The 20,997-nt window shown below is 61.7% G+C and overlaps 1 protein-coding gene across 1 annotated transcript in view; it reads left to right on the forward strand.

The window, feature by feature from the left end:
* The window catches only part of ZNF536 (zinc finger protein 536), a 346,815-nt gene that overhangs the window by 107,267 nt on the left and 218,551 nt on the right, over positions 1-20,997 (forward strand). The window contains 1 exon segment of the mRNA XM_080644358.1: positions 5,688-5,799. The gene's annotated coding sequence lies outside the window, so the exon portion shown is untranslated.

Here is a 20,997-nt window from a genome sequence, read left to right on the forward strand (position 1 = left end):
AGGAAATCGGCGAGTCCGTTGAAGAAGAGTCATAACTGGTTCAACGGCACAAGCAGACGGGCGACGGGGGAGGTGCCGGGTCAGGGAGCAGAATGTGGGTGTGCTGTCCCCAACCTCGTGTCGCAGGAGGAGGAGGGACACACACACACACACATTTCAGGCGAGCCCTGTCCTCCTTCCGGGAGGCGCTCCGGCCGTGGCTCATGGTGTCAATGTTTCTCTCTCTCTCTCTCAAATCAATCAATCAGTGAAAATGCACTGGAGTCAACCCACGTACCATAAGGTCACGGTTCGATTCCTGGTCAGAGCACATGCGGGGGTTGTGGGCTCGGTCCCCATTGTGGGGCGTGCAAGAGGCAGCCGATCCATGATTCTCTCTCATCATTGAGGTTTCTCTCTCTCTCTCTCTCTCCCTCTCCCTTCCTCCCTGAAACCAATAAAAATATATTAAAAAGAAAAGAGAAGATGCCCGTGGTATCCTTTCATTCATTCGCGAGGCCCTTTTGCATTTGCATGTGCGTTTTCGCACCGATGCATCGGTCCACGAATGTGCTACCTTTTTAACTCCTTCAGGCATCGCTCTGCCCCTCCTCCGCCCACTCGCGTGGGGCGGTGTGCATCCGTTCCGCCGTTCACCTCTGCGCTTACCTGTGCATCCGTTCGCTCACGCGTTTGTTTCATCCATTCGCAAACAACACACTGTGAAATCAACTTAAGCCTCTAGAGCAGGGGTGGGCAAACTTTTTGACTCGAGGGCCACCATGGGTTCTTCAACTGGACCGGAGGGCCGGAACAAAAGCATGGATGGAGTGTTTGTGTGAACTAATATACATTCCAAGGAAAGGAGCGGAGGGGAGAGCAAGAGAACCGGATAGAACAGCCGGATCCGGCCCGCGGGCCGTCGTTTGCCCAAGGCTGCTCTAGAGAAACGTGGCAGAGTCTGACCACCACCAGGTCGACTCCAGGCATCGTTCTGGTCCTCGGGCGCGGCCACGTGCAGGCGGACAAGCACGTGTGAGAGGTGCAGGCTCGACCCGTCTACTGTGACCGTGGGATCCCAGTGTCACGTGGGTGCCGGTTCTTGAGGCCTCCCTCCCCGCCCCCCCAGGCTTTCCACAGGTTTGCCTGAGCTTTCGTGGGGCGCCCCGGACCTCTTGTGACCCTGAGTCCTCCTTGGGCTGCCCCTCGAATGAGAGAACCCTGAGGATCCCCCCGGGAAGCAGGTGATGGTTAAGTGCGGGCCCCAGGGCTATGGTGTGCCAGGTGGGAGGGAGCAGCTGTTGTCTCGGTGACAACTGAGGGGCACACATGGCTGACGTGGCCGACGTGGCCGGCGTGGCATGGGCAGGACATGCCGTGGTGGGCACAGCGGGAATAAAAACCCGCCAAGGGTCACGCAGACCTAGCGCCTCTTCTCCTCTCCCGCCAAGGAGCGTCCGCCGGATCCTGCATCGGAACGTCACGCTGTCCTGGAAGACGGGCAGGGCGGGTGCTGCGGTGTGTATTTTCCTCTCTGAGACTCTGTACCCGAAGGCACAGAAACCTGCCCCGGCCGGTGTGGCTCAGTGGATAGCGCGTCGGCCTGCGGACCGAAGGGTCCCGGGTTCGATTCCGGTCAAGGGCACGGATCTTGGTTGCAGGCTCCTCCCCAGCCCGGGCCCCGATCAGGGCATGTGCAGGAGGCAACCCATCGATGTGTTTCTCTCACATTGATGTTTCTCTCTGTCTTTCCCTCTCTCTTCCACGCTCTCTAAAGATCAGTGGAAAAACAGCCTCGGGTGAGGATTAAAAACAAACAACAAACAAAAAACCTAAAAGCGCAGGAACCATAAAGCGCGGTGGAGGATGAGGTGAGATTCCAGCAGCAGGGGTGACACTGACCGCGCCGGCTGCACATGGAGCTGTTACCTGCGAACATGGAGTCCAAGCGGGCGGGGCGGGGGGGGGGGCGGCCGCCACCAGATGAGCGTGGACTGGAAGCGACGCCCCGCAGGCTCCGAGTGGGGCGCTGCAGGAGGCTGCCTGGCTCCCGTGGGGGCTCCTGTGGTTTCTAGAAATGGTGGTTGGCACCCACACCCACCCCCCTTCCCGTGCACGGCGCCGCACGTCCGTCCGCGCCCTCCCCGCTCTGCAGGCTGTTCACTTACTTATATCTGTGACTCCTCCCCTGAGGACACTTTTCCACGGGTTCTCAGGGAGAGGGGACGAGAGAGGGGGAGACAGAGAGAAACATCGATGTGAGAGCAACATATCGATGGGTTGCCTCCTGCACGCGCCCTGACCAGGGCCCCCGGGCCAGGGAGGAGCCTGCAACTGAGGTCCATGCCCTTGACCGCCATGGACCCCAGGACCTCTCAGTCCACAGGCCGGCGCTCTACCCACTGAGCAACCCCAGCCAGGGCTGTGCTGACCGTTCGGAAAGCGTCCGCTGCTAGGAGCCTTCCGATGCGCAGCCCGTGTCAGCTGTCCGCTCTTGCAGGCTGGGTGCCACCTGCCGGCTCCGGTGTCCAGCCTGTGCCGCACCGGGGAGGCGGCCCGGTGGCCAGCTGGGAGCTCATCCTGCCCCCGTTCCGGCTGGAGGTGACCCCCCTGGGGACCCGCCTCCCCCCAGGATTCATGGATTCTCCGCCCAAGGAACCACGCTCAGGTGGCTCAGCTTACCTGTGGGCCAGAGCCCCGCCCACAGGGAGGCTCAGCTCATGGCCAATCACCAGAGTGCTTACCCGGTTGCCTAGGTAACCAACGGGGACCCTGAAGGAGGACCAGGGGACGGGCAGACACACAGGCATGATGCGGGGTGGTCCTGGACGCTCATCCTCCATCCCCATTGCCCCGTCCAGGCCCTCGCCACCCAACCGCCCAACCGCCCTTCGGCTCGTTGCTTTACTTGATTGGAAACACACAGCCATAAGCACGCAGGGCAGCCAGCAGTGAGGCCGGGATACTATTCATGTCTCTTCTGGTTTATTTGTGAAGGAATCCACCGTATAAATCACTCCAAGCCACCAAGACAGGAAGGCAAATGTCACGTTTGAATGGAGGGTGTAGGGCGTGCTCCCATTACCATCCAGAACACGTGGCCGGGTTGGTGGCCCTTCCCGGGGCGGGGGTGCGGGGGGCGGGTATTTTGTGAGCCTTGCTGCAGACCACGTGCCGCGCTCAGGCAGCTCCGCCCTCCGTGGCCATGGGCGGTGCTGGGTGCCCACCGCTTGTGCCGTCAGAAAGCCCGGTGCCCGCCGGACGGATCCCGGGCGGTGCCATTTGTCAGGACTTGTTCACTGAACAGCCATGTTTTGACCTGGACGTGTTATTCAAGTCGCTATTCTCTCCTAAATTACGTCTAATGAACATATTTGCATGTTATCGGGGAGGGCAATATATCATCTCAAATTTCGGCGTTTAAGCCCGCATCACTCAAAACAGCTTTGGTGGATTAGTAAGCAGGTGAAATCAAAAATCTCATTTCATATCTGACATTAATAACTTTCAGGGGGAATGAGCATTGGCATTTATGTCTGGCCCGGCTTCGAGCCCAATGTCCTAGAAACACAAGGGCAGCAGACAAACCTCCTCGCCAGATAGGAAAATAAATCACGCGTAATGCCGGATTCCTACCTTACATGTTAATTAATGTGTGCAATCAATTACCGATGTTACAATATGAGCAAGAAACTGGTGGGGAATGGGGTCATAAAAAATACCTATAGATTTATCTGCTTCTTCTTTTTTTTTTTTTTCTATTTAAACAAATAGTCTTCAAGCCCGTGAATGCTGTGTTGAGACATGCTCTGAATAATAAGCATCATAAAATCTAATCAGATTTATAAGAGGAATTGATTGTTGTGGCAGGAGGAGAGGGAGGAAAATAAGCTGGAATTTAAGTGTTAATTTTTATGCTAATCCACAGTGGCTTCATATGAAGCAATTTTGTTCTGTGCCACAAATATAAAATTGTCCCTTGCAGAGAAATGTCAGCTTGCTAGACCTGAAAGCAGTAATTTATTAGGTATGTTTCTATTAGTATGTGTCACAGTTGTTAGCAGGCTATACACACAATGGTGCTTCATACTTATCCTCCAAGTCTCCGAATGTCGCAGCTCAGTGGCTGCAACGTGGGGGCATTAATACGTTATCCTAGGCGGGGTGGTCTGGGCCCTGTGGACAAAAGGCTATTTAATACAATTTAATGTCATTCCGAGGAGAAGTGGGAAAATAAAGACGGGGGAATAAAATGGCATCTGTGTGTTTCACAGTGCGTTCCTGCACGAACCCTCGGCTGAAGAGGTATGACATTGCTGCCAAGAAAAAGAATAAAAACTGGGCCATTTTCTCTCCCCCCCGCCCCCCCCCACCCCCCACCCCCGCCCCGTAACCTGCTCCCCACTGCAGTCCTTTCTCAGTGCTATTAAGTGATCGATTTACACGGCTCCGTGATGTCATCCGTGAGGAGGGGAATGCAGAAGGCAGCAAAATCCGCGCGCCGGTGACCTTGTTTCAGAATCTGGGGGACCCCGACGGCCCCGCGCCCCCATGGATGGGTTTCGGAAGGAAGGATGTACTTTTTTTTTTTTTTTTGGACAATCGCTCGCTCCTGGGGAGTGAATTAATAGAGTTAAGGGTTCTGATGCAATTCACATATAGGTCAATCAGATGCGCCAACATCTGCTGCCACCGTCATTTGCATGCGGCATTCATATGTTAATGACGCCTCTTTTTACTCAAGTAATATATTTAAAAAACAAGATTTGCATATCGGTTTGGATCAGTATATTATAAGCCATGTATCATTTGCTCCTTCTTCCCCGGGGCCGGCGGGGAGGCACCGGCTCCTGAGTGGCGGCTGGTGTGTTTGAGCGGGGGGCCCCGATTCAGACAGGGAGGCCTTGGGTGAGAGCCCTTCCATCCGAGAGCCCGCTCCCCGCCCGATAAATCAATACCGACACAGATGGACGGGTGATAATCTATTTAGCATGCCTGATAGCAAATATTGGTGCACAGATGATGAGAGTGGTAACTGTTTTTAGCAGCAAAAGCCTCGTCTTGCTCCCTCTGCGAAGGGTAAGTTGGGACCAAAAAAACAAAAACAAAAACAAAAACAAAACAAAAAAAACAAAGAAAGAAAAAGTGGTCCCCCCTCCCCGCCCCCCAACCCTTGGACTCGGTGTCGGGCGACCTGCAGGCTGGGTCTGGATTGCAAAGGAGGGACCCTGATGGGGAGAACAAAGAGGCTGAGGCTCCTGCTAGGTCCTCACCGCCCCCGCTCCTTTAACAAACAGGACCTCTTAATGGGATTGTGTCTCCAGGTGTAAATAGCATGAAACGCGGGGGTCTCCTCCGCTTCTTGCCCCGATCCCGCGCCAGGAGTGAGAAAATAAAGTGGAGGTTGTCAGACGTGGCAGCTGCTTGGAGCCCTGATAAATATAAGCTCTTATTGATCTGATGGAAATGAAAGGTCCCAGCGCTGGGCGCTGTTTAGCTTCTGGGGTCTCCAGCCTGTCACCCGTGGCCTGGCGCGCGTGTGTGGGGTGGGGGCGGGGGCGGGGGGAGGCTCTCCTCCCACGGGGGGCTTTGATTTCATCTCTAACCTTTTCCGGTGAAGTTCCTTGACCGCCTGTCGCCGCCGGGATGGGGCGAGTTGGTTACATTTCACTTTACCTCGTTGCTTTCTCTCTTTTCTCTTGTGACAGGGACCTGGGACGCCCCTCCCGCAAGCTGTCAGTTCCCCCGGCCAGCTGCCTCTTTTCAACCGTGTTTCTCGCCAGACTGACGGTTCCTACGACAGCATGCAGTTAAGCTAAGGTAAGACGCCCGATGCTGGGCTCGCCGCCGGGTACCTGGACACTTCCGGCTGGTTGGCTTTGACCGAACACTAATTCCAAGGCAACAGGGCCCCCCCTCTCCTCCCGGCCTGGGGGGACTCCCTCCCAGGTAGCACCTCTTCCGGGAGCTCTGGGCCAGGTGCTGGCAGGACCTTTGCCCCGGAAGGCATTGCTGTGCGGCGGGGAAGGGAACAAAGGGGTCACGGGAAATGTTTTATTGATTTCGAGAGAAAAGGGAGAGGGAGAGAGAGAGAGAAACATCAATGAGGAGAGGGAATCGTGGATCGGCCGCCTCCCGCACGCCCCACCAGGGGATGGAGCCCGCCACCTGGACGTGTGCCCTGACCGGTTCACAGGTCGACACTCCACCACGGAGCCACGTCGGCCGGGCAAAACCGTTACATTCTTCATCTTTTTCGGAGGTTTTCTGCCAAGATCAACGCGAGGCTTCAGGTCCCAGTCCTGAGGTGCCGCTGACACATCCCGGTTCCGAGAAAGCGCCCGCGTTCCTTGGAGGGGTTTTGAGGCAACCAAATCGAAGGGGAGGTTTGCGATGGGTTCCTGAGAGCCGGAGCCGAGTCCTGACTACCTGCCGCGTGGCTGCCTGTGACAGTGCGACGGGGTGCCTCCCCGTCGACGTCGCCTGGGGCCGCAGGGACGGTCACAAGTACAAGGACACAGTTAAATCCCGGCTGTTGGGACCCAGGGGGCCAGCGCTACAGGCCCCGCGCGGGGAGGCCCCACGGGTAGCGTCCGATCGGGCGTATTCGCAGCCGCCCAGGGGCACGGTCCCGGTGAAGAGCGGGGTGGGCGAGGCAACATGTGGCTGGTGGTGCCATCCAAGGGGACGCGGCGCGCCTGGCGACAGGGCACGGCGACCGCGTGCCGCTGCCTCGCGGACGACGGAGGGAGAACGCGTCGCAGCGACAGGGTTGGATGCGTTCCGTCTCTTGGAGCGAGAACGTGTTGATTTCACACCGCGGTGGGTGTTTTCCATCCGCCGCATGGCGGTGCGACCCGTGCTGAGAAGCGGGGCGGCGTGGCCTCGGCCTGGGGCCTCCCTCTCACGGGCTCCCCGGGGCCCCGGGCTCCCCGGGAGGCGGCCTGCCCACCGCCCCTCGCGGCTGGGGCCTCCAGAAGGAGCTGTTGGCTGGTTCCCTCCCCGGCGGCATCTCGCAGGCAGAGCCGTTTTCGGTTCCGTGGCGGTTGGCTTGGGCAAACAAGCGTGCGGTTGCCAGTAAGGTTTAGGGTTCTCCTGCCAGAGACGGGAATGTCTGCAAAGACTATTTTCCCTCTCGGGAGGCAAAACACAGATGGGGGAGTCAGGAGTCTTACAACGTGGCTGCTCCATCGGGGGCGGGAATCTGCCGTGTGGATGCTCACAGCGCGGGGAGGCCCCGCTCGGTGCGGGTGCTCAGGGCCTTGGGTAGGGCGAAGGGCGGGCTGGCTTTGGGGTGCGGCCTGGGCTCCTGTCTCGTGAGCGGGGAGAGGAGGGCGGTGCGGGGGGGGGGGCGGCGGTGGCCCCTTGATCCCCGTTGAAGGGGAAGGGAAGACAGGGACGCACCCGGGGTCTGACGAGTCCTGTGACTCAGACGAAGGCTCTGAACGATGGGCACCGGCCTCGCCAGGCAGCCTGCCACCGGGGCCCGACGGCGAAGGGCTGAGGCCTCCCAGCGGGTGGGGAGCCCAGATGCAGCGCCCTGGGCATCGGCCGCGGGGAGGCGGGCAAGGTTCCGCTTGGAGACGCCGCTGTGTGGGGATGGCCCCGGGGTCCTGGGAGCTGTGCGTGGGGCGGGAACGTCCCCTCCCAGAGCGAGCTCTGCGCCCGGGAGACCTGAGCGGGGACAGGCCTTAGGGATGGGGCCACACGGACACTGCCCTCCAGGCCTCTTGCGGTCTTGCTGGCCCTGCACTCGGATTCCAGGCCTGGAGCGGACCTGTCCCCGGGGCCCTGGGACTGGGCCAGGCTGGCTGAGCCGCGTCTGGACGTCTGAAGGTTCTGGCGGGGACGCTGCCCTCACGCTGTCCCCCGACGCCCTCCAAGGCTTGACATTTTAAAATCCTACGTGAAATGCTGCGCAGGCAGCGATGGGGCGCCAGACGGCCACCCCGAAGCTCCGTCGCAGGAAGCCCCAGCAACCTGCCGTGGGGGCCTCTCCCCCACAATGGTGATGGATCCCCCAATGTGCCGCTGCCCGTGGATGACGGGGCGAGAACATGTCCCCCCCCCAGCCCCCCCGCCGCCCCCCACTGTCGACCCCGACGTGGCTCCAGGTGGGTCCAGAGGACCAGGCCCGGCTGTGCGCCCTCCAGCCTTATCTTCCCGGGGGGACCCTGTGCTGACCCCGTGGGGGTGGGTCTCAGCGCCCACAAGGTCTTCCCTCCGCCGCCTGATGGACACAGAGTGGCTCCCCCTGTCCCCGCGGTGTGGGGTACCTGACTCTGGCGCCCGTCCACGTGGCTCCATGTGGCTCCCACGTGGCTCCGGGTAGACGTGAGCCGGCAGCCTCCGCGGTAATGACTGCAGTGACGCGCCGCAGTGTGGGCGCTGTGGGGGCCCCGGGGCGGGCGGGTGATTGTCCTTTCTGTGCCATAACGGTGATGGGCCGGCATGTGCGTGCAGGGCTCTGCGTGGCGTCTGGTCGGCACCAGGAGAGCTCGGGCCGGGAGGCAGAGATCCCGCTGGAGGCCCCGGAAGCCACGGGCGGCGTGGGGAGCGAGGCCCGCGACTCTCCCTGCGCCCGAGAGAAACACGGTCTGAGCCAGTGGCCTTGAGCCTGAGCGGGCGGGTCGGGGAGCAGGGCTGGCCTCAGGCCCTGGGGATGACCCGGGCTCACCCTCTCCGGCCCCCCCGCAGGCAGAAACGGCGTTAGTGCCATTTTCCAGGTGTGGAAACTGAGACGTTTGCGTGGCCCCTCCGGTCCCCCAGCTGGTGGGGGTCAGGCCACGCCGTGAGGGGGCTTGCTCTGTACTTTGGAGCCTGACCCCTGGCCAGGGAGCAGCCGGGAGGAGACAGACCAGGTCCCCGCCCCCAGAGAGCTTCCACCCCGAGGCGGGAAGGAAATAGGCGATCCCAGGGCGGATGGTGACAGACGGGGCAGGGGCAGGGCCGCTCTGTGCTTGGAGGGGCCGTGGTCAGGGATGGCCCCCGAGGAGGTCTGAAGGGAGAAGCACGTGCAAAGGGCCTGGGGTGGGGAGGAACTTGCCACATCAGAGGGCCAGCCCGCAGGCTCCCGCGATGCTGGAGCCCTGAGCTCTGGGGACAGGTGACCTGGATTCCGCGTGGCTGTGCGCACCTAGTGAGGAACTTCCTTTGACGTTCATGCTGCTTTTATTTATTTATTTTTAAAATATGTTTTCATTGCCCTGACTGGTTTGGCTCAGTGGATAGAGCGTCGGCCTGCAGACTGAAAGGTCCCGGGTTCAATTCTGGTCAAGGGCATGTACCTTGGTTGCGGGCACATCCCCAGTGGGAGGTGTGCAGGAGGCAGCTGATCGATGTTCCTCTCTCATCGATGTTTCTAACTCTCTATCCCTCTCCCTTCCTCTCTGTAAGAAATCAATAAAATATATATTTTAAGAAAATAAAATAAAATATGTTTTCATTGATTTTTAGAGAGAGAGGAAGGGAGAGGGAGAGAGAGAGAGGGGGAGAGAGAGAGAGAGAGAGAGAGAGAGAGAGAGAGAGAGAGAGAAACATCAATGATGAGAGAGACTCATGGATTGGCTGCCTCCTGCACGCCCCCCACTGGGGATCAAGCCTGCAACCCTGGCTTGTGCCCTGCCAGGGAATCGAACTGGAGAGCTCTTGGTTCCTGGGTCGAAGAAGCTCAACCGCTGAGCCATGCCGGCCGGGCACATTCCTGATGCTTTTAACCGGAGGGTGTGTCCGGAGAGACCCTCCGTCCCAGGCAGGGAGATGCTGGCAGGCGCGGAATTCTGCATGTGGCTGGGAGCGGCTCCGGGCGGGCTGTTTGCTGTGGTGGGGGGAGCGGGGGGCGGGGGGGGGGCGGGTGTCCTGGTGACATGTCTACCCTGAGCGGCAGTATTGCTGGCCTCGTGGCTGCAGAGCAGGTGGCCAGCTGCACGGGTGACACGTGGCCATGCCCCAGCAGGAGCCCCCTGGGCAGCCGGTGCCGGAGCCATGGGCATGGTTAGAGCTACAGGTGGTGGGCTTCTGGCTCCGGCTGACCTGGGGACCGTGGTCTGCCCGGGTCTGTGCCGCCTGGGGGTGCAGGCGCCTCCGACGCACACGGCGAAGCACGGAGCCCCCTGATCATTTCGTCAGCGTCGCGTCGGGTTTCCGGGGCGGCTCGGGGCGTGGCTGGCCGTGTGTGCCGCGTGCGTGCTGTGCCCCGCTCCAGCGCGTGAGCCTGCGCTCAGTGCGAAGTGGGGGAGCCTCGGGAGCCCCAGCTGTGTCCGGTCCACGGACACCTGTGTTTGCAGAACCGATTTTTAAAATGTCAACGCGCTGCCGACACCGGGAGGCGCAGGGAAGAGCGGGATCACTTTCCACTCACTTCTCTTCCCTTCAGAACATGCCTCCTGGGGAAAACTCTCCACCTCCCCAAGGGCTGCCCTCGTAAGAGCGGGGATCCCTCGGGGGAGTGCCCCTTTGTAGCATGTGCATCCCACCCCCCGGGCTGCTCACCTGCAGGGCGAGCTCAGGGGGGAGAGGCCTGGGGGAGCAGCGCGGCCGTCTCCCTGGCGGCGGCTCTCGGCGGAGCTGCGGCTCAGGAATCCTCGGTCGCTGACCCACAGAACCCCGGGGCGGCAGAGCCTCCGTGGTCACAGCCACCTTCCCTGAGAGGCGGGGAGACAGCCCAGAGCGGGCAAGGGGCGCCCAGGGTCACCCAGCCGGGCGCCGGCAGAGCCAGGGTCACGACGCAGGTACCCTTGGGCCCGGCCGGAGGCCAGCTCTCAGCCGTCGGGCACAGGGGCTGCTGGGGACAGGGCCGGGGTCTCCCCTGCCCAGCAGTTCCAGGGTGCCGGGGCCAGCCTACGGCACGCGGTGAGGGTCAGCGTCACTCCTGGCCGGGGGCTCCCTGACCCTCGGCTATGCGTCGTCGTTACCACCGTGGCTCCTTCGTTTCGGCAAACCCGCCGTGTCCCGGTGCCACGGTGCTCTCCGGAGACCCGGCAGTGCGGGGCTGGCAAACCCTCCGGCGTAGCCAAGGCCGGGACACAGGGGGCCAGGACCCTGGTGGCGGGTCCCCGACAGCTGCCCCTCAAACGTTCCCGTGGGTCCCCTCTCGGCTACCAGCCCTCAGGGTTTGGACAGAAGGCAGGGTGCTCAGGCCAGCTCGGCCGGGAGGCCTTGGACTCTGCCCCAGACTGTCCCTGGGGAAGGGCCACCCAGAGAGCCTCCGGCCTGGCTGCTGGGCCCCGGGCGGGCCGCCGCGCTCCCTGGCAGCTGGCCGCGTGAGAGCAGCGGGGGAGGGCTGGGCCACGGAGCCCGCTCTTACCGAGGGCAGCACTGCGGGTGGGGGCAGAATGTTCCCGAGGAGGCACAGTTTTCAAGGAAAGAGAAGTGAAAAAAAATCTGGTTCTCCCCCCCACCCCGTCCCCCTAATGTTGGCAACGAATTTAAGTTTTAAAAATTCTTTCTGCAAATGCAAGTGTGTCTGTGGACGGACAGAGCTGGGGCCCCTGAGGCTCCCCCACTTAGCACTGAGCGCAGACTCACGCACACGGCGGCCACACATGGGCACACAGCACACAGCAGGCACACAGTGGGCACACAGTGGGAGTACAGCACACACACAGTGGGAGCACAGCATGCACACAGTTGGCACACAGTGGGAGTATAGCACACAGCACACACACAGTGGGAGCACAGCACACACACAGCACACACACAGTGGGAGTACAGCACACAGCACACACACAGCACACACACAGCACACACACAGCACACACACAGCACACACACAGTGGGAGTACAGCACACAGCACACACACAGCACACACACAGTGGGAGTATAGCACACAGCACACACACAGTGGGAGCACAGCACACAGCACACACACAGTGGGAGCACAGCACACAGCACACACACAGTGGGAGCACAGCACACACACAGCACACACACAGTGGGAGTACAGCACACAGCACACACACAGCACACACACAGCACACACACAGCACACACACAGCACACACACAGTGGGAGTACAGCACACAGCACACACACAGCACACACACAGTGGGAGTATAGCACACAGCACACACACAGTGGGAGTACAGCACACAGCACACACACAGCACACACACAGCACACACACAGCACACACACAGTGGGAGTATAGCACACAGCACACACACAGCACACACACAGCACACACACAGCACACACACAGCACACACACAGCACACACACAGTGGGAGTATAGCACACAGCACACACACAGCACACACACAGCACACACACAGCACACACACAGTGGGAGTATAGCACACAGCACACACACAGTGGGAGTACAGCACACAGCACACACACAGCACACACACAGCACACACACAGTGGGAGTACAGCACACAGCACACACACAGCACACACACAGCACACACAGCACACACACAGCACACACACAGTGGGAGTACAGCACACAGCACACACACAGCACACACACAGTGGGAGTATAGCACACAGCACACACACAGTGGGAGTACAGCACACAGCACACACACAGCACACACACAGCACACACACAGCACACACACAGTGGGAGTATAGCACACAGCACACACACAGCACACACACAGCACACACACAGCACACACACAGTGGGAGTATAGCACACAGCACACACACAGTGGGAGTACAGCACACAGCACACACACAGCACACACACAGCACACACACAGTGGGAGTACAGCACACAGCACACACACAGCACACACACAGCACACACACAGTGGGAGTACAGCACACAGCACACACACAGCACACACACAGCACACACACAGCACACACACAGCACACACACAGCACACACACAGCACACACACAGTGGGAGTATAGCACACAGCACACACACAGTGGGAGTATAGCACACAGCACACACACAGCACACACACAGCACACAGCACACACACAGCACACACACAGTGGGAGCACAGCACACAGCACACAGCACACAGCACACAGCACACACACAGTGGGAACACAGCACACAGCACACAGCACACACACACAGTGGGAGCACAGCACACAGCACACAGCACACACACAGTGGGAGCACAGCACACAGCACACACACAGCACACACACAGTGGGAGTATAGCACACAGCACACACACAGCACACACACAGTGGGAACACAGTACAGTACACAGCACACACACAGCACACACACAGTGGGAGCACAGCACACACACAGTGGGCACGGCCAGCCACGCCCTGATCCACCCGACAGCACGGGCTCTGTCCCTGGGGTTCGCTGGCCTCCGTCTGCCCCTCTGCGTCCCTGCGACAGGAAGGCCAGGTCCTGGCTGCACAGGGGCGCCCCGCCTTCCGCACACGGTTCCTTCACCGCCTTCCTAGATCTGCCCCCTCACCTCTGAGGAAGGTGGACAGGACGCCCCACCCTCTGTGTCTCCCCCCAAAACCTGAGCCGCGGGACACCTGCCAAGTCTGATGGGGGGACACAGGGATGCGTGCATGTGTGCATGCGTCTGATTGGGCGACAGACCGGCCTGCCTCCGCTGAGGCAGCAGGTGAGACAGGAAATCGAGAGGCTGCTGGGCCACCCAGCACCTGGCCCCTCCTGGTCCCAGGGCCACTCCTTCCTGCCGAGGTGGCCCGTGTCCTCGGCGCCCCCGCGAGGCACGCAGGCTGCCCCGCACCCGTCCAGCTGGGGGCCCACGGGCAGGTGCCCGGGCGGGGCAGGGCGGGCCGGCCCGGCTCCCCTTGTCCCGTGCACACGCCGCGTGGCCTTTCTGCGGGGGGAACGCTATTTGTTTTTATTTCCGTAATTCCTTCATTGTTTGCACAACGGCTGTCAGGCTGTTGCCTGAGAGGATCACGGGATAATTGCGGAACGCAGCCTAAGTAATTCGCAGGAACCCGGGCCTGGTCTGCATGTGAAATTGCTTCTCTTGCCGCATCCACGGGCTTCATTACGGGAGGCTGTGGACGGGCCTTCCGCCTCCCCCCCGCCGCCCCCCGCCACGGACACGGGGCTGCAGGAAACGATCGGGTGCCTCCCCTCGGCCCCGTGGCCGTTCTGGAGGGCGGCGGCGGGTCTGCTGTGCTCAGACGCAGCCGGGCCGGCAGGACGGGCCCGGGGCTGGCGTGGCCCGCAGCTGGCAGGCAGGCCGGGGGCTCCTCCCGCCCGCCCGCCCGCCCGTGCCCGGCGTGCCTTCCCGCCGGCTCTGCCATACGGATGGTGTGTGGCGAGGAGGGGCTGTGTTTTATTCTCCAGCTCACCCCGCTGTTATCAAAGTAACTTCCAGCTTATTAGCGACAAAGGACTTCTCTCCTCCCGCGCCCCCTGCTCGCCGGGGCTTCCTGAACGAAGCGGCCGCTTCCTGTCCTTGATATGCATGACCACATCTGGGCCGCCGCTCCGGCCCGGCCGCCTAATAACAATCACCTTCCCTCTCAGTCTCTGCTGATTGTTTCTAATTCACTCTGACAGATATGGCCTGACAACTCGCCGGCGGGCCCTCCCTCCGTGACCTGAAGTTACTCACGGCACTTATAGAGGCTGTCATTTTTAATATTTGATTTCATTTTAAGTTATGTGTTTCACTGAGAAGATGAAACCAAAAAAAAAAAAAAAAGGGGGGGGGACTTGTAATGGAACATAAATTTAACCCTTCTTGCCGCCCGGGCCAGCCGCGCAGCCCTCCGCCGGGGGCCTCCCTCCCCAGAGTGTGGAGCTGCTGCGGGGGGCTCCCCTCCTTCTCCTTCCTCCTGTCTGTGTCTTCTCTCCCTCCTTCTTCCCTCCCTCCTTCCTTCCTTCTCTCCCTCCTTCCTTCTTCCCCTCCCTCCCAACTTCCCTCCCTTCCTCCTTCCTTCCCTCCTTCCTTCCCTCCCTCCTTCCTTCTCTCCCTCCCCCTTCCTTCTTCCTCTCCCTCCCTACTTCCTTCCCTCCCTCCTTCCTTCCTTCCCACCCTCCCTCCCTCTCTTCTTCCTTCCTCCTCTCCCTCCTTCCTTCCTTCCCACCCTCCCCCTTCCTTCTTCCCCTCCCCCTTCCTTCTTCCTCTCCCTCCCTACTTCCTTCCCTCCCTACTTCCTTCCTTCCTTCCCTTCCTTCCTTCCCTTCCTCCTTCCTTCCTCCTCTCCCTCCTTCCTTCCTTCCCACCCTCCCTCCTTCCTTCCCTCCCTCTCTTCTTCCTCCCTCCTCTCCCTCCTTCCTTCCCTCCCTCTCTTCTTCCTTCCTCCTCTCCCTCCTTCCTTCCTTCCTTCCCTCCCTCTCTTCTTCCTTCCTCCTCTCCCTCCTTCCTTCCTTCCCACCCTCCCTCCTTCCTTCCCTCCCTCTCTTCTTCCTTCCTCCTCTCCCTCCTTCCTTCCTTCCCACCCTCCCTCCTTCCCTCCCTCCCTCCCTCCTTCCTTCCCACCCTCCCTCCTTCCTTCCCACCCTCCCTCCTTCCTTCCCTCCCTCTCTTCTTCCTTCCTCCTCTCCCTCCTTCCTTCCTTCCCACCCTCCCTCCTTCCCTCCCTCCCTCCTTCCTTCCTTCCCACCCTCCCTCCTTCCTTCCCACCCTCCCTCCTTCCTTCCCTCCCTCCCTCCTTCCTTCCCTCCCTCTCTTCTTCCTTCCTCCTCTCCCTCCCTCCTTCCTTCCCACCCTCCATTCTTCCCTCCCTCCCTCCCTCCTTCCTTTCTTCCCTCCCTCCCTCCTTCCTTCCCTCCCTCCCTTCTTCCCTCCCTCCCTCCTTCCTTCCCTCCCTCCCTCCTTCCTTTCCTCCTTCCTTCCTTCCCTGGAAACAAAAGCTTCATTTCCCATCCGTCCCCTTCACTGGCCCTTGGGCCGAGTTTATGGAGCTAATAATGCTGTTTTCTGCTTTGCACCAGCTTGTGATTGACAGGCTTTGGGGTTTGACTCGAGGGAGGGAGTCAGGGGCGAGGCCTGGTCACGTCCAGGTGACCAGCTTCAGCGAAGGCGTCCAAAGGTGACCTTCCTTTTCGGAGACGCTCCTCTTTGTGGGAGCTGGTGGGACATAGAGGTGCCCCCCGCCCCCAGGCTTGGGATGGGCCAGTCCCAGGGCGACAGGGCGGGCACTGGATCCCATTTCCTCCGCCCCTTCCCGCTGAGCCTGCGGGGCGGGGTCCTCCCGGGCAGGGTCCTCCCGGGCGGGGTCCTCCCGGGCGGGCGTGTGTCCCACATCACTTTGGGGCCACCCCGCCATGACTTGGCCTTTGTTTGCCGCTGGACAAAGGCCCCTGTGTCCCTCTGGGCCCTTCAGAGTTGAGAGCGGCGAGGCCGCGCGTTAGGTCAGCTTTGCGAGGAGACGCCAGGGAACAGAAAAGAGGCCGTTAACCCAGGGCGCCGCCCGCTGCTGCCGGCCGCCCCGGCCGTCTGTCTGTCTGTCTGTCTGTCCGTCCCCCGCAGCGTGGCACAGGCAGTGCAGAGGGGCAGGCGGGGCTCTGGGTGGGAGCTCACCGTCACCGGAGCCCGCGGCCTGGTCCCCTGGGAGCGGCCACCCCCGGCCCCGGCGCCCGGAGCCCAGGCTGGCATCCCCGAGTTCCGCAGGGTGCCCGGGCCGAGGGCGCGTCCAAGGACCCAGGAGGGTGGGCTCCTCGGGAGCCCGGGCCGAGGTGCCGTCCAAGCACCCAGGAGGGTGGGCTCTCGGGAACACGGGGCCGAGGTTGCCGTCCAAGGACCCAGGAGGGTGGGCTCTCGGGAGCTCGGGGCCGAGGGCGCGTCCAAGCACCCAGGAGGGTGGGCTCCTCGGGAGCTCGGGGCTGAGGGTGCCGTCCAAGGACCCAGGAGGGTGGGCTCCTCGGGTGCCCGGGCCGAGGGTGCCGTCCAAGGACCCAGGAGGGTGGGCTCTCGGGAACACGGGGCCGAGGGTGCCGTCCAAGCACCCAGGAGGGTGGGCTCCTCGGGAGCTCGGGGCCGAGGGCGCCGTCCAAGGACCCAGGAGGGTGGGCTCCTCGGGTGCCCGGGCCGAGGGTGCCGTCCAAGCACCCAGGAGGGTGGGCTCCTCGGGAGCTCGGGGCTGAGGGTGCCGTCCAAGCACCCAGGAGGGTGGGCTCCTCGGGAGCACGGGGCCGAGGGCGCATCCAAGGACCCAGGAGGGTGGGCTCCTCGGGAGCTCGGGGCCGAGGGTGCCGTCCAAGGACCCAGGAGGGTGGGCTCCTCGGGAGCACGGGGCCGAGGCCTGCTCCCAGCAGCCTTTGCTGCAAAGGCAGCGGCTGCGGGCGGGCGGGCCGAGGGCGGGACTCGGGCGGCTCCACTGCCCACGGCGGCCATTCGCTGCTCCCCTGCCGTCGCTGCTCCGGCCGGGCCTGTGGGGGCCCTGGGAGGGCCTGCCTCGTGCCAGCTCCGTCCAGGGTGGCTCTTCCCTCCTCCAAGCCTGTCCCTTCCCTTCTCTGGGCACGGGGGTAAACGGAGGCAGCAGCTGCTCCTCACGTGGAGACTTTCCCTCCTGGGCCCCGAGCATCCCTCCGCTTCCTCCTGCCTCTGGAACGGGGGCAGCCAGAACCCCCTTCTGTTGGGGTTTCTCAGCACCGCGCGCACGTGGGGCCGTTGCTGGCCGTGTCTGAGGGCTGCTGCCGCCAACAGAACCGGCGGCGGCGGCGCGCAAGAAGCAGGGGCCGACGGCCGGGGCAGCCTCTCCTGCTCCCGACCCCGTGCTCTCTGCGGGCGAGGCCGCGGCCAGGCGGGAGGGAGCCCGCCTGTTCTCCTCCCACATCCCGATGTGCGGGAGTCCAGCCTTCCCCGGCGTGCGTGTGGCTGTGCACGTGTGTGCAGGCATGTCTGTGCACGCATGCACGGCGGTGCATATATGTGCACACGTGTGTGCGTGCATGCGTGTGTGAGCATATGTGAAACCGACTTCCAGGGGCCGCCGGGCGTGCTGTTGGTCCTGACAGTCGGTGACCCCCTGTGGGCTGGGGGAGGCCGGCCCACAGGCCCCGGCCCCGGCCTTCTCCTGCAGCCGGGCCTCGGAGCAGGCTCTGAAGAAGGCTCTGTGTCTGAGGCTTACCCTCCAGCAGGGCTTCTGCTCCTGTGACCACGGCCCGGGGGGCTCTTCTTGGCTCCTGTAGAGTCAGAGAGAAACGGGGCATTGACATCAGCCGAGACGGATCTGGGTTCCGTGCCGCCGGCCCACCTTTTGCCCGTGAGCTGGCGAAGCCCCCTGAGCACCCCACCCCATCCGTCCTCCCTGGCACCTGTGGAGCTGGCAGGGGGGGGAGGGAGCGGGCGCTCAGTGGGGGCCGAGGCCTGCGCAGCCTCAGGGGCGCTGCTTCCCGGAGGAGCCGCCCCCGGGCTGCCGTCAGTCCACACGGCCCGAGGCCCGGCCCCGAGCACCACGGACGCAGGCCTGACGGACGCGCCCCGGGGGACTCCGAGGGCTACCCCCATACCCACGGGGTGACCGAGCAGAGGGAAGAGGACACAGCAGCCGGGCGCAGAGGTAAGGTGACCGGCGCCACCTCCGGTCCCAGCGGAGCACGGGCGTCAGGCCTGCGGAGGGGCCGGGAGTAGGTGCCGGGAGCGCCCAGCTGACGGACAGCGAGGGGCGGGCCATCATCGGAGCGTGCACCCCGCGCGGCTCTGCAGTCCCTTCCAGGAAGCGAACGTCGGTCCCTGGTGGGGGGCCCGGCTGGTTGGCACGCCGTCCTGTTTGCCAAAAGGTTGCGGGTGTGATTCCTGCTCGGGGCACATACCCAGGCCGTGGGTTTGATCCCCTGTCGGCGTGCATGCGGGAGGCAACCGATCGATGTTTCTCTCTCACATCCATGTTTCTCTCTCTCTCTCTCTCTTTAAAAATCAATACCTCAACTCTGATTGAAAACTAAAATAATATTAACAATCCATAAACGCACCCTCAGTGAGAATTAAGAAAAGAAAGCAGACGTTGGGCTGGCGTGCGGCTCGGGCAGAGCTCCGGGGCGAGCTGGCCGGGAGCCGGACTGTGGGGACAGGAGGTTTTCATAAACAGACGGACGGGGAGAAGGCAGGGAGCGCTGCCTGAAGGAGGCAGGACTTTCCCAGGTGCCTTTGCAGGTGGGGCTGGGGGTGGGGGATGGCGGCCCATCCAGGCAGAGGCTGTGGAAGGGGGGACAGGGGGAAAACTGGGGACGGAGCAGAGCTGTACCGTCAGAACTTAGGGTACGAGCGGATGGGGGTGGAGGTGAGGCTGGTGCCTGATGGTGAGAGAAGCCTGCCACGCCTGGGTATCTGCGATGACCCGGGACCCGCCCAGGCCCCGGGCACCTGAGGCTGAGCGGGCAGAGGACGCGGGGAGGGGAGAAGGGACGTCGGCGGCCTGTGCATACCTGGCGCCACCTCGTCTTGCTCAGGGCTTAGAGCAGTGGCTCTCCACCTTCCTGAGGCCGCGACCCTTGAATACAGCTCCTCATGTGGTGGTGACCCCCAACCATAACATTATTTCCGTTGCTACTTCATAACTGTCATGTTGCTACGGTTAATGAATCGTCATGGAAATATCTGTGTTTTCCAATGGTCTTAGGCCAGGGGTGGGCAAACTTTTTGACTCGAGGGCCACCATGGGTTCTTCAACTGGACCGGAGGGCCGGAACAAAAGCATGGATGGAGTGTTTGTGTGAACTAATACAAATTCAAAGTAAAGGAGCGGAGGGGAGAGCAAGAGAACCGGATAGAACAGCCGGATCCGGCCCGCGGGCCGTCGTTTGCCCAAGGCTGTCTTAGGCTCTACAGCAGCGGTTCTCAACGTGTGGGTCGCGACCTGAGAACCGCGAGCAGGGTCGCCTAAGACCATCGGAACACACAGATATTTCCGTGACGATTCATTAACCGTAGCAACATGACAGTTATGACGTAGCAACGAAAATAACGTCATGGTGGGGGGTCACCACCACACGAGGAACGGCATTCAAGGGTCGCGGCGGCATCAGGAAGGTGGAGAGCCACCGGCCGAGAGGGGCCTCAGGAAGAGCGAGGCCCAGCAGGCCCGGGCCCAGGGCGGCGTCCACCCTGTCCAGCTGACGGGGGTGCTCTGGGGCCAGGGCCACGGATCGCGCGCAGAAGGTTGGCCTTCTGGACACAACGCCAAAGGGACCGCCGCTCTTCACGAAACCCACGCTGGCATTCTCCCGCGCCACACACCAAAGATGCTCCCCGGGCACCCCGAGGGTGCGTGCCGCGGCCGAGAGCAGGCCGGGACGCGGGAACAATTAGCAGATTCATCAGGCCTCCCGCTGGTGCTTCCACGCCGAGGGCAGAATGTTCGTTTGTTCAGCTCCCCGTGCCGCGCCTTGATCCCAGCGTGAGAGCGATGGCCCTGCCCGGCTCCCCGGTCGGAGGGTCAGGGCCCGCGGCTCTCCGACACGCTCGCCGGAATCCAAACACGCGCGGCCACAGCTGATCTTGAAACCGAGGCACAACTTAGGAAGCGAACACTTAATTATCTTGTTTATTTGGGGCATAAATAGAGGGCGTGCATTTGAAAATTTTTCTTCCCGATAAGGCCTTTAGCCAGTCGCTCTGACCTCCCCCCCCAACTCTCTTTCTTTCCCTCCCCGACTCTCTCCTTTTTCTTCCCTGTTTCTGCCTTTTTTTCTTCTCGTCCCCACCTCCTCCTTCTCTCTCTTTCTCTCTCTCTCTCTCTCTCTCTCTCTCTCTCTCTCTCTCTCTCTCCATCCCACCTCTTTCTCCTTCTCTCCTTTAAAAGGGAAGGGATCTGCTGCAGCTCTGTGACTGCCCCTGGCCCTCAGGGTTCAGACAGGCCCTCGCCAGAGCCCACGTCTGCCTCTGACGGTCCCGCGGGGGCCCAGGGCCAGCAGGGCCAGGAGTCCGGTGGGCAGGACCGGCAGGCCCGAGGTGGGTGGGTGGGGGCAGCAGAGTGGCTGCTGGGAATGACCCCCTGGCGCCAGCCCAGCCACGTTCCTCATTCACACACCTCCGTTTCCATCTCTTACTCTGTTCCTGCTTGTCGATTGGATATATTTTTTTGAAGGGCACACTTCTTTCAATGAACGCTTACATTTAGCTTTGTGAAGTAATAATATCCAAGAA

Source organism: Plecotus auritus (assembly GCF_963455305.1).
Source record: "Plecotus auritus genome assembly, chromosome: 10".
In the NCBI taxonomy this organism is placed as follows: domain Eukaryota; kingdom Metazoa; phylum Chordata; class Mammalia; order Chiroptera; family Vespertilionidae; genus Plecotus; species Plecotus auritus.